The sequence below is a fragment of the Salmo trutta genome, unplaced genomic scaffold (genome assembly GCF_901001165.1).
Source record: "Salmo trutta unplaced genomic scaffold, fSalTru1.1, whole genome shotgun sequence".
Taxonomy (NCBI): Eukaryota; Metazoa; Chordata; class Actinopteri; order Salmoniformes; family Salmonidae; genus Salmo; species Salmo trutta.
The window spans coordinates 1,639,816-1,653,554 of record NW_021823216.1 but is presented as its reverse complement, the minus strand read 5'-3'; the positions used below and the strand labels follow the sequence as shown (position 1 = coordinate 1,653,554).

Genomic DNA, 13,739 nt, shown 5'->3' with positions numbered 1-13,739 from the left:
CCTCTGTTCCCCTATAGTTCCTCTGCTCCCCTATAGTTAATATGTTCCCCTATAGTTAATCTGCTCCCCTATAGTTAATCTGCTCCCCATAGTTCCTCTGCTCCCCTATAGTTGAACTGTTCCCCTATAGTTAATCTGCTCCCCTATAGTTCCTCTGCTCCCCTATAGTTAATCTGTTCCCCTATAGTTAAACTGCTCCCCTATAGTTGAACTGCTCCCCTATAGTTCATCTGCTCCCCTATAGTTCCTCTGCTCCCCTATAGTTCCTCTGCTCCCCTATAGTTAATCTGTTCCCCTATAGTTAATCTGCTCCCCTATCGTTCCTCTGTTCACCTATAGTTCCTCTGCTCCCCTATAGTTGAACTGCTCCCCTATAGTTCCTCTGCTCCCCTATAGTTAATCTGTTCCCCTATAGTTGAACTGCTCCCCTATAGTTGAACTGCTCCCCTATTGTTCTCCTGCTCCCCTATAGTTCCTCTGCTCCCCTATAGTTCCTCTGCTCCCCTATAGTTCCTCTGTTCCCCTATAGTTCATCTAGTCCCCTATAGTTCCTCTGTTCCCCTATAGTTAATCTGCTCCCCTATAGTTCCGCTCCTCCCCTATAGTTCCTCTGCTCCCCTATAGTTCCTCTGCTCCCTATAGTTCATCTGCTCCCCTATAGTTCATCTGCTCCCCTATAGTTCATCTAGTCCCCTATAGAAAATCAGCTCCCCTATAGTTCATCTGCTCCCCTATAGTTCCTCTGCTCCCCTATAGTTCCTCTGCTCCCCTATAGTTAATCTGCTCCCCTATAGTTCCTCTGCTCCCCTATAGTTCCTCTGCTCCCCTATAGTTCATCTGCTCCCCTATAGTTCCTCTGCTCCCCTATAGTTAATCTGCTCCCTATAGTTCCTCTGCTCCCCTATAGTTCCTCTGCTCCCCTATAGTTAATCTCATCCCCTATAGTTCCTCTGCTCCCCTATAGTTCATCCGCTCCCTTATAGTTAATCTGTTCCCCTATAGTTCCCCTGTTCCCCTATAGTTCCTCTGCTCCCCTATAGTTCATCTGCTCCCTTATAGTTAATCTGCTCCCCTATAGTTAATCTGCTCCCCTATAGTTCCTCTGCTCCCCTATAGTTGAACTGTTCCCCTATAGTTAATCTGCTCCCCTATAGTTCCTCTGCTCCCCTATAGTTAATCTGTTCCCCTATAGTTAAACTGCTCCCCTATAGTTGAACTGCTCCCCTATAGTTCATCTGCTCCCCTATAGTTCCTCTGCTCCCCTATAGTTCCTCTGCTCCCCTATAGTTAATCTGTTCCCCTATAGTTAATCTGCTCCCCTATCGTTCCTCTGTTCCGCTATAGTTCCTCTGCTCCCCTATAGTTGAACTGCTCCCCTATAGTTCCTCTGCTCCCCTATAGTTAATCTGTTCCCCTATAGTTGAACTGCTCCCCTATAGTTGAACTGCTCCCCTATTGTTCTCCTGCTCCCCTATAGTTCCTCTGTTCCCCTATAGTTCATCTAGTCCCCTATAGTTCCTCTGTTCCCCTATAGTTAATCTGCTCCCCTATAGTTCCTCTCCTCCCCTATAGTTCCTCTGCTCCCCTATAGTTCCTCTGCTCCCTATAGTTCATCTGCTCCCCTATAGTTCATCTGCTCCCCTATAGTTCATCTAGTCCCCTATAGAAAATCTGCTCCCCTATTGTTCATCTGCTCCCCTATAGTTCCTCTGCTCCCCTATAGTTCCTCTGCTCCCCTATAGTTAATCTGCTCCCCTATAGTTCCTCTGCTCCCCTATAGTTCATCCGCTCCCTTATAGTTAATCTGTTCCCCTATAGTTCCCCTGTTCCCCTATAGTTCCCCTGCTCCCCTATAGTTCATCTGCTCCCTTATAGTTAATCTGTTCCCCTATAGTTCTTCTGCTCCCCTATAGTTCCTCTTCTCCCTTATAGTTCCTCTGTTCCCCTATAGTTCCTCTGCTCCCCTATATTTAATCTGCTCCCCTATAGTTCCCCTGTTCCCCTATAGTTCATCTAGTCCCCTATAGTTAATCTGCTCCCCTATAGTTCCTCTGCTCCCCTATAGTTCCTTTGCTCCCCTATAGTTCATCTGCTCCCCTATAGTTCCTCTGCTCCCCTATAGTTCCTCTGTTCCCCTATAGTTCTTCTGCTCCCCTATAGTTCCTCTGTTCCCCTATAGTTAATCTGCTCCCCTATAGTTCCTCTGCTCCCCTATAGTTCCTCTGCTCCCCTATAGTTAATCTGTTCCCCTATAGTTAATCTGCTCCCCTATCGTTCCTCTGTTCCCCTATAGTTCCTCTGCTCCCCTATAGTTAATATGTTCCCCTATAGTTAATCTGCTCCCCTATAGTTAATATGCTCCCCTATAGTTCCTCTGTTCCCTTATAGTTGAACTGCTCCCCTATAGTTAATCTGCTCCCCTATAGTTCCTCTGCTCCCCTATAGTTAATCTGTTCCCCTATAGTTAAACTGCTCCCCTATAGTTGAACTGCTCCCCTATAGTTCATCTGCTCCCCTATAGTTCCTCTGCTCCCCTATAGTTCCTCTGCTCCCCTATAGTTAATCTGCTCCCCTATCATTCCTCTGTTCCCCTATAGTTCCTCTGCTCCCCTATAGTTGAACTGCTCCCCTATAGTTCCTCTGCTCCCCTATAGTTAATCTGTTCCCCTATAGTTGAACTGCTCCCCTATAGTTGAACTGCTCCTCTATTGTTCTCCTGCTCCCCTATAGTTCCTCTGCTCCCCTATAGTTCCTCTGCTCCCCTATAGTTCCTCTGTTCCCCTATAGTTCATCTAGTCCCCTATAGTTCCTCTGTTCCCCTATAGTTAATCTGCTCCCCTATAGTTCCTCTCCTCCCCTATAGTTCCTCTCCTCCCCTATAGTTCCTCTGCTCCCCTATAGTTCCTCTGCTCCCTATAGTTCATCTGCTCCCCTATAGTTCATCTGCTCCCCTATAGTTCATCTAGTCCCCTATAGAAAATCTGCTCCCCTATAGTTCATCTGCTCCCCTATAGTTCCTCTGCTCCCCTATAGTTCCTCTGCTCCCCTATATGCTCCCCTATAGTTCCTCTGCTCCCCTATAGTTCCTCTGCTCCCCTATAGTTCCTCTGCTCCCCTATAGTTAATCTGCTCCCCTATAGTTCCTCTGCTCCCCTATAGTTATTCTGCTCCCCTATAGTTCCTCTGCTCCCCTATAGTTCATCGGCTCCCTTATAGTTAATCTGTTCCCCTATAGTTCCCCTGTTCCCCTATAGTTCCTCTGCTCCCCTATAGTTCATCTGCTCCCTTATAGTTAATCTGTTCCCCTATAGTTCCCCTGTTCCCCTATAGTTCCCCTGTTCCCCTATAGTTAATCTGCTCCCCTATAGTTCCTCTGCTCCCCTATAGTTCCTTTGCTCCCCTATAGTTCATCTGCTCCCCTATAGTTCCTCTGCTCCCCTATAGTTCCTCTGCTCCCCTATAGTTCCTCTGTTCCCCTATAGTTCTTCTGCTCCCCTATAGTTCCTCTGTTCCCCTATAGTTAATCTGCTGCCCTATAGTTCCTCTGCTCCCCTATAGTTCCTCTGCTCCCCTGTAGTTCCTCTGCTCCCCTATAGTTCCCCTGTTCCCCTATAGTTGAACTTCTCCCCTATAGTTAATCTGCTCCCCTATAGTTCCTCTATTCCCCTATAGTTCCCCTGTTCCCCTATAGTTCCTCTATTCCCCTATAGTTCCCCTGTTCCCCTATAGTTCCTCTATTCCCCTATAGTTCCCCTGTTCCCCTATGGTTAATCTAGTCCCCTATAGTTCCCCTGTTCCCCTATGGTTAATCTAGTCCCCTATAGTTAAGCTGCTCCCCTATGGTTAATCTAGTCCCCTATAGTTCCTCTGTTCCCCTATAGTTAATCTGTACATTACAGTTCCTCCACTTAAAGTACTTCATGTACTCTTTGTCATTCATATTGAGGAAGAGGAGAAGTTCAGCCAGGTGGTTTACAGAGGTGTTAATCATCCAGATGGATGAAAGAATCCCCTGGGATGAAGTCCTGTTAGTTTCCTTATGGACGGACCCATAACGACAGACACTGCTCCTAAGACCATTGGTCTGAACAGCTTGTCCATGGCATAGTCATGGTACATAGAGTCCTCAAAGGACAGGTAGAATGTACAGCTGGACACTGTGTTTCAATATTCTTTGTTGGTGCTTTTAGGTATCTGTTAAAGAGTCGTTCGTAGGCCTCTACTTTGACGTATGTCCTCAGCTCATTAAAGAACGTGACTCTCCTGAACTTGGCCTTCCAGTTGCACATGATCCAACACACCAGTTTGTCTTCGGCAGCTTGAAGTTTGTTTTCCTGAGCACTTGCCGACTCGACGAGTGACCCGTAAGGCCACGTTATATGTCTGTGACATTGAGTCACGTTGAACAAGTCGTCAAGGCCTGGCAACATTAGCTAGGGATTCAAAATTCCACCAAATCCATTTATGGAATGGCTCCTGTGGCAGGTTATCCAGGTCTTGGTGGATGTCCCTGTGGTGAATCATGATGCCATGGGCCTGGCTGTACATTCTTCTGTCTGTTGTTATGGTGGATGTCCCTGTGGTGAATCATGATGCCATGGGCCTGGCTGTACAGACTTCTGTCTGTTGTTATGGTGGATGTCCCTGTGGTGAATCATGATGCCATGGGCCTGGCTGTACATTCTTCTGTCTGTTGTTATGGTGGATGTCCCTGTGGTGAATCATGATGCCATGGGCCTGGCTGTACATTCTTCTGTCTGTTGTTATGGTGGATGTCCCTGTGGTGAATCATGATGCCATGGGCCTGGCTGTACATTCTTCTGTCTGTTGTTATGGTGGATGTCCCTGTGGTGAATCATGATGCCATGGGCCTGGCTGTACATTCTTCTGTCTGTTGTTATGGTGGATGTCCCTGTGGTGAATCATGATGCCATGGGCCTGGCTGTACAGACTTCTGTCTGTTGTTATGGTGGATGTCCCTGTGGTGAATCATGATGCCATGGGCCTGGCTGTACATTCTTCTGTCTGTTGTTATGGTGGATGTCCCTGTGGTGAATCATGATGCCATGGGCCTGGCTGTACATTCTTCTGTCTGTTGTTATGGTGGATGTCCCTGTGGTGAATCATGATGCCATGGGCCTGGCTGTACATTCTTCTGTCTGTTGTTATGGTGGATATGTCCCTGTGTTCTTGATGTCTCAGTCTGTGAAGCTATCTGGGCATGTCCGGCAGGTGTCTTGATGTGTTGCTCTGTCTGGGCATGTTGGTAATCAGACTTATGAATGCTTTGTTGCCTGGTCTGACTAAGGGTGTGGAATGTTGTCCCAGGGAACCTTCAGGGTTGTCCCAGGGATCTTTGTTATTCTGTGATGCCTGGCCAGCAGGGTGTGGGATAAGGCTGATGATTGGCTTGTAGAATGGAACCAGGAAGCACATCACCACGGAGCAGCCAATCAGAACATGCTGTAGAAGCCTTCTGGACATACCTTGACCTATTAGAGAGACAAGAGACAGATATATAATACATTTTAGATTATCACCAACTATCTTGATAATTGACAGATATATCAGGAAGTAAATACATAATAGAACATAAAGATGACAGAATTCTAAATACATCACTGATGCAACAAATTAGCCTGGGTACCAGTCTGTCTGTGTTAACATTCCATTCCTTGCCATGCCAAACATCCTTTGGCATATGATATCTTCCACAGAGTACAATGAGTGGAATGTTAACACAAAACAGTTCTGGATTTTAGGCTATAGACCTGTTGCAAAACCAGTTGAAGTTCTGTGCTGTTGATTATTCCAGTCAAATGAACTTGATCAGATAAGGGATGGATCGATCTTTACAGATTGTTTACCTGTAGGAAAATGAGGGGAGGGTCATGCTTTTTACATTTCAGTCAAGGGGAGGGTTTAGTATTTTGTTTTAAATCTAGTCAAGGGAGGGTCATGTCATTTGTAATTGATGAAATGTCTATCTCAGTGTTTTAGAACTAGTTGCTTATCGGGCTGAATGTCAATGTGTGCCAAATACGGCCCCTCATCTCTGATTCTCCGCTGGATTCTCCTCTGAACGTGTAATATCAAGTGTGCCTGCCTATAGGCTAGTTAGTGTGGTCTCAATCACATGATCCATAGCCTACAGCCTAGTGCATGCTGGGAAAAAGCACAGAGCATTGTTATATTAATAAGATAGCTGCTGGGATGGTGTGAATACAACTCGGGTGCATTATACTGCAATGGATATTCCAACCCTGAGCCTGACCTGCTCTTGCTGATCAAAAACATGTCTGTGTGCTGCCTAGCCAATGGCTGTGCTGTGTGGGTCCTACGGTGGCAGTTCAGGAAGAGAGTCAAAGGATTCTTTCCCGAAAATAATTTTCCTCACGGACTAGCCTCACGGACTGTTCTGTTCAGTTTGAGAAGGGAGCACGAAGATGAGAAGGAGGACAGGAGGTCAACTTTGATAGCTTGCTACTCCTTTAATTGATTTTATTAAAAAACAATATATTTCTTGCCCATTATGTTTTTATCAGAGTTATTGACATCACAAAAAGCCTGATTCGAATAACTTACATTGTGGTGCTGAAACTTGAAGCAGCAGCTGCAGCACAATGAATCAGAAATGGACAGCTCACGGTGCTGAAAGTAGGCAAATTGTATTCATTTTAATTAGACAACAAGAGGGCTTTCTGTTGGAGCCTATTTGTTTTACTTAACCTTTATTTAAGTAGGCAAGCCATTTAATAACAAATTATTATTTACACTGAAGGTCTACCCCGGGCCAATTGTGCGCCACCCTATGGGACTCCCAATCACGGCCAGATGTGATGCAGCCTGGATTCGAACCAGGTACTGCAGTGACGCCTCTTGACACCTTTGCACTGAAATGCAGTGTCTTAGACCAATGCGCCACTCAGGAGATTTCTTGGTTTTTTTCTTCCTATTTAAGAAACAAGAGGTTGGTCTAACTGTTTGACAGACGACATTAGGCTGCTATATCCATAGATTTGTCGGCCAAACCCTCCACCCACCATGCTCTCTTTAAATATGAAATAGACTATCTCCGTGTCAGTGATGGGCTGTTAAGTTAAAACCAAGACTCGAATTGAGGGGGTGTGAGAATGTAAGCCATAGCTCTAACTTTTATTCAAGAAAACGTTTAAAAAAACACAGACCTACCCCATTTTAACTTCAGATTTTGAAGAAAATAAATGATATAAAGTGATCTTATAAAGTGATCTTTATCAGCGCTTTATGCTGGAAACTAGCCGTAAAACACCCGGGAAAGACTTGACTCCGATGCATATGGGAATATCATTGCTTATTTTCTTTGACATTCTGAGGCTGAGCTACAACCTATAGCCGAGGAGACAAAACAAATGGACTCTGCTTGGGGAAGTAATCAAATTCTGTCAACGTCAATATTCACTTTCTGTACAATAGAAGCTATTTAAACCCCAACCAGCTTTTAGGGAAACACTTGTGACCTTCTCTCATTGAGTTAAGCCACGGATAAAGAGTGGCCAGTAGTAGGTTTACTCTGTCTGGGGTAGAAAGGTGGAAATAACTTTTGAAAGTACCATCCTCAGATTCCTAATGACGTCTGAAATGTAATTATTTGGGGACAGTTTTGTTGCAAACAAGACACAGTGATTTGGCATCGGATACAATGAATGATAAGATGATCACATAGGCTTACATGCCTGTCCATTCTTAGCCTGTCATTACGGTAATGTGTGTGCTATTAAAACATGTTCTGCTAATATTACAAAATGAAGTAGAATCGCATTAAATGTTTGAAAAAAATACCTGTAAAAACGATGATAGATTAATGGAATGGTTTGGCTATAAATGACATCTTTCTGCCCCTTCTCTTGTCCATGGTGGTCTGCGAACACACAACCTTTAGCCTGCAGTCCCGTGTGCTGTCAAATGTCCTGCGTCGCCATGAAATGATTACAGGCCTCAGGCCTGTCCAAGAACAAAACCTTTAGCTAACACGGCCTGTGCTTTTTGCTATTTTCTTGAATAAAAAGTAGGCCTAAGGCATACCCTCTCATACCCCCTCAATTCTAGTCTTAGTTTTAACTTAACAGCCCTTCACTGACACGGAGGTAGTCTATTTAATATTTAAAGAGAGCATGGTGGGTGGAGGAATTGACCGACAAATCTATGGATATAGCAGCCTAATGTCGTCTGTCAAACAGTTAGACATACCTCTTATTTCTTAAATAGGAAGAAATAGGCTCCAACACAAAGCCCTCTTGTTGTTAGTAAAGTCTAATTAAAATGAAGATGATTGAAATGAATAATGCCTACTCGAATTTGCCTCCTGTCAGCACCATGAGCTGTCCATTTCCGAATGATTGTGTCACTGCTGCTTCAAGTTTCAGCACCACAATGTAAATTACTCGAATCTGGCTTATTGTGAGATCAACATCATGGACAAGAAACATATTGTATTTAATAAAATCAATTAAAGTAGTAGTAAGCAATTAAAATGGACCTCCTGTCCTCATCTTCAGGCTCTCCTTCTCAAACTGAACAGAACATCGCCCATAGCCTAATCCCCCCAAAACAACATAGCCCATAGCCTAATCCCCAAAACAACATAGCCCATAGCCTAATCCCCCCAAAACAACATAGCCCATAGCCTAATCCCCCCAAAACAACATAGCCCATAGCCTAATCCCCCCAAAACAACATAGCCCATAGCCTAACCCCCAAAACACCATACCCCCTAGCCTAATCCCCCAAAACAACATAGCCCATAGCCTAATCCCCCCAAAACAACATAGCCCATAGCCTAATCCCCCCAAAACAACATAGCCCATAGCCTAATCCCCAAAACAACATAGCCCATAGCCTAATCCCCCCAAAACAACATAGCCCATAGCCTAATCCCCCAAAACAACATAGCCCATAGCCTAATCCCCCCAAAACAACATAGCCCATAGCCTAATCCCCCCAAAACAACATAGCCCATAGCCTAATCCCCCCAAAACAACATAGCCCATAGCCTAATCCCCCCAAAACAACATAGCCCATAGCCTAATCCCCCAAAACAACATAGCCCATAGCCTAATCCCCCAAAACAACATAGCCCATAGCCTAATCCCCCCAAAACAACATAGCCCATAGCCTAATCCCCCCAAAACAACATAGCCCATAGCCTAATCCCCCCAAAACAACATAGCCCATAGCCTAATCCCCCCAAAACAACATAGCCCATAGCCTAATCCCCCAAAACAACATAGCCCATAGCCTAATCCCCCAAAACAACATAGCCCATAGCCTAATCCCCCAAAACACATAGCCCATAGCCTAATCCCCCCAAAACAACATAGCCCATAGCCTAATCCCCCCAAAACAACATAGCCCATAGCCTAATCCCCCCAAAACAACATAGCCCATAGCCTAATCCCCCCAAAACAACATAGCCCATAGCCTAATCCCCCCCAAAACAACATAGCCCATAGCCTAATCCCCCCAAAACAACATAGCCCATAGCCTAATCCCCCCAAAACAACATAGCCCATAGCCTAATCCCCCCAAAACCTCATAGCCCATAGCCTAATCCCCCCAAAACAACATAGCCCATAGCCTAATCCCCCCAAAACAACATAGCCCATAGCCTAATCCCCCCAAAACAACATAGCCCATAGCCTAATCCCCCCAAAACAACATAGCCCATAGCCTAATCCCCCCAAAACAACATAGCCCATAGCCTAATCCCCCCAAAACAACATAGCCCATAGCCTAATCCCCCCAAAACAACATAGCCCATAGCCTAATCCCCCCAAAACAACATAGCCCATAGCCTAATCCCCCCAAAACAACATAGCCCATAGCCTAATCCCCCCAAAACAACATAGCCCATAGCCTAATCCCCAAAACAATTCGGGAGAAACGTATAACTTTGCTCTGTGCATTTCCCAGCATGCACTAGGCTATAGGCTATGGATCATGTGATTGAGACCACACTAACTAGTCTATAATCACACTTGATATTGCACGCCCACGGAGAATCAGAGATGAGGGGCCGTATTTGGCACACATTGACATTCAGCCCAATAAGCAACTAGTTCTAAAACACGGATATAGACATTTCATCAATTACAAATGACATGACCCTCCCTTGACTAGATTTAAATTAAAATACTAAACCCTCCCCCTTGACTGAAATGTAAAAAGCATAACCATCCCCTTGTTTTCCTCCTAGGTAACCATTCTGTAAAGATCGATCCATCCCTTACTGCTACAATGACACTCCCTCCAGGTGATGTATTTTGGCTACAATGACCCTCCCTCCAGGTGATGTATTTTGGCTACAATGACACTCCCTCCAGGTGATGTATTTTGGCTACAATGACACTCCCTCCAGGTGATGTATTTTGGCTACAATGACCCTCCCTCCAGGTGATGTATTTTGGCTAAAATGACACTCCCTCCAGGTGATGTATTTTGGCTACAATGACTCCCTCCAGGTGATGTATTTTGGCTACAATGACACTCCCTCCAGGTGATGTATTTTGGCTACATTGACACTCCCTCCAGGTGATGTATTTTGGCTACAATGACACTCCCTCCAGGTGATGTATTTTGGCTACAATGACACTCCCTCCAGGTGATGTATTTTGGCTACAATGACACTCCCTCCAGGTGATGTATTTTGGCTACAATGACACTCCCTCCAGGTGATGTATTTTGGCTACAATGACACTCCCTCCAGGTGATGTATTTTGGCTACAATGACACTCCCTCCAGGTGATGTATTTTGGCTACAATGACACTCCCTCCAGGTGATGTATTTTGGCTACAATGACACTCCCTCCAGGTGATGTATTTTGGCTACATTGACAGGACAACCTTTCACTTAAAACATTGTTATTTTTTTAGTATTAAATAAACTCTTTGTTCTGATCACTATGTTATGTAAGGTTCAAACAGCCAACAAGAAACAAGAGGGCAGCCGTTTCCTCCTCTCTCCATGCATGTGTCACCAGACAGAGATCTCTGTTACCGTCTCCATCTATACACTGGACCATTTGCCTCTGGCATGAAAAAGTAGCTACTCTCAATACATCCCCCTGAAGGAATCACAGTATGGCTTATAAATATATATAGGAATCTAGTCTACAGCTTTATTTTAGCTGACACAAATGGCTGGGCATGCTGGGTGAAAGTTGCCATAGCTCCAAACCCACGCAAACAAACCACACGGTCTCACAGTGAGACGTACCGCAGGGCTACACATCCCAGATCTCACAGGTGTAATCTGGATGAGATGTACAACTACAGACTCACATGTGTAATCTGGATGAGACGTAGGACTACAGACTCATATGTGTAATCTGGATGAGATGTAGGACTACAGACTCACAGGTGTAATCTGGATGAGATGTAGGACTACAGACTCATATGTGTAATCTGGATGAGATGTAGGACTACAGACTCACAGGTGTAATCTGGATGAGATGTAGGACTACAGACTCATATGTGTAATCTGGATGAGATGTAGGACTACAGACTCATATGTGTAATCTGGATGAGATGTAGGACTACAGACTCACAGGTGTAATCTGGATGAGATGTAGGACTACAGACTCATATGTGTAATCTGGATGAGATGTAGGACTACAGACTCACAGGTGTAATCTGGATGAGATGTAGGACTACAGACTCATATGTGTAATCTGGATGAGATGTAGGACTACAGACTCACATGTGTAATCTGGATGAGATGTAGGACTACAGACTCACATGTGTAATCTGGATGAGATGTAGGACTACAGACTCACATGTGTAATCTGGATGAGACGTAGGACTACAGACTCACATGTGTAATCTGGATGAGATGTAGGACTACAGACTCACATGTGTAATCTGGATGAGATGTACAACTACAGACTCATGTAATCTTGACGAGACAAATCTTGATGACCCTGAGTTCTGCATTGGTATAGGGTGTGTCACAAAGAGAACGCTATTCCTTATATGGTGCACTACTTTTGACCAGATCCCTATGAGCCCTAATGGGAGCCCTGGTCAAAAGTAATGCACTATAGAGGGAATAGGGTACTATTTGTGGCATAACCACACTGTTCAGATAGCTCTCCGTTTCTCCTCCAGGGCATCATTGAATGATTTAGACATATGGAAATGTTTCAGTCCAGACCTTACAGATCTGGGATTCTCATTCTCCTTCAGGAAACAGAAAGACATTTCCTTCTCCACTGCCTGACCTGGGATAACCTCCAGTAGCACAGAAACTAAGGACCAGTCAAAATCAGTGCACTCTAAAGGGAACAGGGTGCCATTTGGCAGGCGGCCAAATGCTTCTCGTCTCTAGTTCTGGAGGCCCAGGGGATTGTCCTGCTATAGAATACCCCATATGTCCACCTTCGGCCCGGCTCGCTGACTCATGCTTCTGGATATGAAAGCTGGTCTGCATGACAATCAGGCACTAAGTATGTAGCAAATGATAAAACGTTGAAATAGAACGGAGCAAAAAGCGATACATTGGGAGTTTTATCAGACCGTTGATTCTCTCTCCTAGTGTTGATGAGGAGTAAGGGTGTTGGCAGTAACTACCCCACCACACCGTCCCACACCCCACCACACCGTCCCACACCACACTACACCACACAACACCACACCATACTACACTGTACCACACCACACTACACCCCACCACACCATACTACACCGTCCCACATCCCACCCCACCACACCATCCCACACCCCACCACACCGTCCCACACCACACTACACCACACAACACCACACCATACTACACCGTACCACACCACACTACACCGTCCCACATCCCACCCCACCACACCGTCCCACACCACACTACACCACAACACACCACACTACACCACACAACACCACACCATACTACACTGTACCACACCACACTACACCCCACCACACCATACTACACCGTCCCACATCCCACCACACCATCCCACACCACACTACACCACAACACACCACACCACACAACACCACACCATACTACACCACAACACACCACACCATCCCACACCACACCCCACCCCACTACACCACAACACACCACACTACACCACACAACACCACACAACACAACACCACACCATACTACACTGTACCACACCCCACTACACCACAACACACCACACTACACCACAACACACCGTCCCACACCACACTACACCACACAACACCGCACTACACTGTACCACACAACACCACACCATACTACACTGTACCACACCACAATATTACACCACACCTCACCACATCATCACACACCGTCCCACACCACACCATACTACACTACACTACACTACACTACACTACACTACACCACACCACACTACACTACACTACACTACACCGCACTACACTGTACCACACAACACCACACCATACTACACTGTACCACACCACAATATTACACCACACCTCACCACATCATCACACACCGTCCCACACCACACCACACCACACTACACTACACTACACTACACCACACCACACCACAGCAGCCTAGTGATGAGATGTTGCCAGGGAAAGTCTTTGTGACATCAGAATATTCCAACCCTAATAGTAATACAGGGTAATGAGAGAGCAGCAGCAGCTGCAAAGGTCCAGCTGAGACCTGGCTAGAGTCCCAGATGGCTCCTTGTTTTCTATATGACGAAGGCCCAGAGCCCAGAGTAGTGCCCTATGTACTG

General features: G+C 45.5%; 1 pseudogene; it reads right to left on the bottom strand.

Moving 5' to 3' along the window:
* Nucleotides 1-3,856: 3,856 nt before the first annotated feature.
* On the bottom strand, nt 3,857-13,332 carry LOC115189716 (alpha-(1,3)-fucosyltransferase 9-like; annotated as a pseudogene).
* Between the last annotated feature and the right edge of the window lie 407 nt (nt 13,333-13,739).